We start from the raw sequence: 5,024 nt of genomic DNA, 5'->3' as shown, positions 1-5,024 counted from the left end.
CGCACACTCTGGGACTAGGTCTGCGCCCGGGTGTGCCCACCCCCTTCTGGCTGCTGTGGCCCTTAGGCGACCCCTGGAAGGCAGGGCACTGAGGGGGCGGGGGTGGACTGTCTTTTAGCTTGTTGGGCTCAGCTTGACTGTCCTCTGCTTCAAGATGACCACCCTGAGCTGGGCTTGGTGGCACGTGCCTGTCCTCCCAGCGCTCAGGGAGACTGAAGCAGGACAATCGAAAGTTAAAGCCAGCCTTGGGCAGTTCAGCGATTTGCTAGCACCCTGTCTCAAAAAAAATAAAAAGGCTGGGGATGGAGCTCAGTGTGAAGGCGTTCAGCTGTCTGCAGTGGCCGGGGAAAAGGAAGGAAGGACCTATCCAGCTTTGATTCAGGAAAAAGGGGTCGCTGAGGTGGCTGGCCCTGCTCTGTCCACGTACAAGATGCAAGCCTCTCAGAGCAGGGTGACTAGTGCATTAAGTGAGCACCACTGTATGCCCACGCAGCTGTTTAAGGCCAGGGGAAGTGGCAGCCTCTGGACTGTATCACCCCACTCCCTGTTCAGGGAGGGCTCTCACTGTGGAGAGGTCAGAGGGCAGGGCCGCCTAGCTCAGAATCTGCGTGAGCAGAGCCCGGGAGGCTGGAGTCAGGCCCAATGGGGAAAGCGTAGGACTGGAGCAGACCACCAAGCAGGTAGGAGGTGAGGTGGGGGTGGGAAAGGGTTTAAACCAGCAGGGGTGTCTTCTGGGGGCTGTAGTGAATGCAGGGGGTGTGTGGCAGATGCAGGGGGTTAGGGATGAGGAGAGGAATTGAGGACAGAAAGGGCGGAAACCTACTGAGCACCAACTGTGTACAGGCCAATGGACTGGGGCCTGGGGGCAGTAGGAATAATTTAGGCTTGGGCTCTATCAAGTGGGCAGTCCTATCTCCCCAGGTGCAGCCCTTTTCTGCAGGTCTTAGGCCACTGTGCCCTCCAGGGAAGGCATACAGCAGGCAATTACACTGCAGGTGGGCATACAGCAGGCACTGTGCATTGTACGTGCAGCATATGCAGCCAGCCTTATGCCTGTGGGAATATACACACAGTCATACCTTGATACCTTAAACCTTCGAAGCTCAGTTGAATTTGGTTCTGAATGCATTTTGATGGGAAAATTTTGTCCAGTGCCCATCCTGTGTTTGGTATTTATTGTGCAAGCTCAAACTTGTTGGTGTCCGTTGCCTCGTGACTCACTGCCTGCTCCAGCCAGAACAACTAAGGACAAGTACCAAAGTGACGCCGAATATAGCAGGCACTGCACCCTGAATGCAGCAGGCCCCGGGGCCAGCAGGAAGTGCATATAGTGGTGACTGGCCCCACAGGGAGCACAGACAGCAGGCACAGCGCCTTGCGTGGGGGACCTAGCACTGGTGGGGTCACACGTAGAGTGAGCTGTGGAGTCTGTGACCTCCTGCCACAGGCTCCCCGCCTCTCAGGCCAGGTCTTCCTGGTTGGACAGATCAGATTCTCTAGAAGAGAGGAATCTGAAGCTCAGCCTAGCACACCTGGTGTGCGTGGAGAGCGAGGGGCAGCTGCTGGGGCTCCACCCTGCCCTGGCCGGCACCCCACCCCAAGGCTCATCCAGGGCCCCTCACTCTGAGCTCCCTCACCCCCCACCATCCAAGAGGGAGGGTCAGGATGGGGCAGAGGAAGGATGGCCCGGCTCAGGCCCAGCCACGTGACTCTCTGCATCTCAAGGCCTTGGGCTTAAGAACATCTTGCCTAGCCAGGTGTGGTGGCCAAGGCCCGCAATCCAAGCATTAGGGAACCTGAGGCAGGAGGATTGGTGGTGAGTTCAAGGCCAGCCTGAACTGCAGCGCAAGACCCTGTCTCAAAAAACCAACTAACCAAAAAAAACAAAACAAAACAAACAAAAACAAAAGGCCATCATGCCTAACCACCTAGCCTGGTGTAGGGGTGTATATCTGTCATCCCAGCTACTCTGGACAGTGAGGTCGGAGGATTGCCAAGTTGAAGTCCAACCTGAGCAGCTTAGCGGGGCCCTGTCCCAAATATAGATAAAAAGATTTGGAGGTGGGGCTGAGAAGTGAGCAGTGCCTAGTCTGTGCAAGGCCCTGGGTTCCAGCCCCAGTACAGCAAACAAAACAAATATTGTATCTTAGTTGGCAGCGCAGTGCTTTGCCCTTCAGAATTGGTCCAGAGGGTATAGTCTGGGAAGACCTCATTTCAAAAATAAACAAACAAATAAATATCCAAGGGTGGGCCGGGTGTGATGGTGCATGCCTGTAATCCCAGCACTCGAGAGGCTGAGGCAGGAGGATCTCTGTGAGTTCGAAACCAGTCTGAGCTACATAGTGAGTTCCAGGTCAGTCTCAACTACATAGTGAGACCCTGTCTCAAAAACCAAATATCTGAGGGTGGTGGTGCACATCTACAATCCCCAACACCTCAGGAGGCTGAGACAGGAGGGTTGCAGATTGGAGCCCAGTTGGGGCAATTTACTAAGAACCTGTCTCCAAAAACAAAAAAAAAGGGCTGGGGGGTAGGGCTCAGTGACAGAGCACCTAGGTGCAATCTCCAGGGAAAGAAACATATATATGTATATCGTGTGTTACGAGGTAGGTTTCGTGGTAAAAATTCTCTTACCACAAGCAAAACCAAAGGGACACAGGTTTGGGAGGTGACGAACACGCTGATGACCCTGATTGGTGATCAGGTCACTTGGACTTTGTGTGCATCCACACTCATCAAACAGTACACATCGTGGGTGTGCAATTCTTCAATTGCATCTCAATAACACTTTAAAAATATTTTTTCTTTTCTTTTCTTTTCTTTTTTTTTTTTGCAGCTCTGGTAATGAACCTAGGGTCTCCTGTTTTCGAGGCAAGTGCTCCCCACTGAGCCACACCCTGGCCCCGACCTGGTCTCAAAATATAAATAAATAAATAAATAAGTAAAAATGGCTGGGGGTGTGGCTCAATGCGAAGGCCCTGGGTTCCATGCTCAATACCACAGAAAATTAATTTAAAATTTTAAAAATGCCCTCCAGATCTGGGGCCTCTCTGTGGCCCACAACTCTCAGCCCCCATCTTACGTGGGCAGCCCAGGAAGAGGAACCTACCACAGCCAGGGGTACCCCATGGAAACGGAGGCTCTAGATCCTCTGTCCTACCACACTGACTGTCCAGAATTCCTTGAGGAGATGGCTCCTCCCGCTCTGCCCATCTCAGGTCTCAGATACTGCCCTGTCCCCTTGCCAGGCTGAACCCTACCAGTCAGCTGTCAGGCCTGGGGCGTCCAGTGGGTGTGGCCTGCCCCTCTCAGTAAGTAGCAAAGGATCCCTGGGCAGCCATTCAGAAAGCTCTCTCTCAGCCATGGTGATTGGCAGGAAGATAAGCACGTGACTCGGGTGGACCAATGAAAGCCTGCCCTGCAATTTCCACTGGCCCACTCGGGGGCGAGTATCTTTTTCTGTGGCTGGGTTTGTCTAGTAGGAAGAGTGTGAGCTGGGATCGCTGGAACCTTCTTTGTCACCTCGAGCAGCATTGTCCTGGAGAGAGATCAACAGAAAAGGCAGAAAGTGAAATTTCTGAGATGCTCGAGTTTTTAGATTGAGCCTCACCTGAATTCATCTCCGATTTTTTTTTTTTTTTAGTTTATCAACTTTGAGCTCGTTACTTCTTTTTTTCTCTCTCATTGAGTTTATTGGTACATTTTAGGGATACAGTACAGTTACATTCATCGTTAGGATCTTGTACCTCTACATGACAGGTTTTGGTTCTCATTTTTTCCCCTTATAGAGCTCTTGTTACTTCTAAGCTAAAGGTCCCTTTCTAATAGAAACTATGTCTCTTTCATCAGCTCCCATCCAGGACAGTTTCTACCTTTCACGTCTCAATTGAGCCACAGACACAAACAGCAAGACTTGATCATCAAATTGGGTTGATTATGAAGCGAGTTCTTAGGAGTGAAGGGTGACTTCGTAGGATTTGTTGTTGCTTATAGTATGCACGAGATAAGAGGGACTAGGCACTGTGGAGAACAATTTGGTGACTCCTCAAAAATTTAAACAGAGCCAGAATTTAGCTCAGCGGCATCGTGCCTCCCTTGCAAGTACAAGGTCCTGAGTTTGATCCCCAGTACAAAAAAAAAAAAAAAAAAAAAAAACCCCAGCATAGGTTTGCAGCCTGTACTCCAAGCTATTTGGGAGGCTGAGGCAAGGGGACCACAAATCTGAAGTCAGCCTGGGCACTTAGCAAGACCCTGTCACAAAAAAAAACAATTTTTTTTTTTTTGGTTTTTTGAGACAGGGTCTCACTATGTAGTTGAGACTGACCTGGAACTCACTACGTAGTCCAGACTGGTCTCGAACTCATAACGATCCTCCTGCCTCAGTCTCCCGAGTGCTGGGATTACAGGCGTGAGCCACCACACCCTGCTCTGTCACAAAATAAAAAAAAAATTTTTTTTGAAAAGGGCTGGGGGTGTAGGTCAGTGCAAAGGTCCTGGGTTCCATCTGCAGTACTGAAATAATAACGATAGTAGTAATTACTGTTACCATTTATTACTATTCTGTCAACACTTTGTTTGGATTTCGCCAGCCTTTTTTTTTTTTTAGGCCTAATGTCCTTTCTTGGCCAGGAGCCATATGACACTGAGTCCCTTCTGCTGTGATTAGTAAAAAGTCCCATGCGGATGAAGGGCACTGCATTCCTGTGGAAATCTGGTCAGTTCCAGTGCCCATGTGCCCCCTGCATGCTGCTGATGTCCTTCAGTGTTCCTGAACTGAAGTCAGTGCTGTGTCCCAGGGAAGGTGGGACACCGGGAAGAGATTCCCTCGCTGGAGTCACACCTGCAGAGGCCGTGTCCCAAGGGCACCAGCCCCTGAGGATGCCTGCTTTGTCAGCCAGGACCTGGCCAGCTCAGCCTTGACCTGCTGGGGACACAGCAGTGACAAAGAGGTACTCAGAACCTGTGGATGGGCTCCTCCCAGTCTGGTAGGACAGAAAACCAGTAAAAAAAAAAAAAAAAAAAAA

This window comes from Fukomys damarensis, unplaced genomic scaffold (assembly GCF_012274545.1).
Source record: "Fukomys damarensis isolate Sample0158 unplaced genomic scaffold, DMR_v1.0_HiC HiC_scaffold_37, whole genome shotgun sequence".
In the NCBI taxonomy this organism is placed as follows: Eukaryota; Metazoa; Chordata; class Mammalia; order Rodentia; family Bathyergidae; genus Fukomys; species Fukomys damarensis.
Note: the sequence above shows the minus strand (reverse complement) of the source record.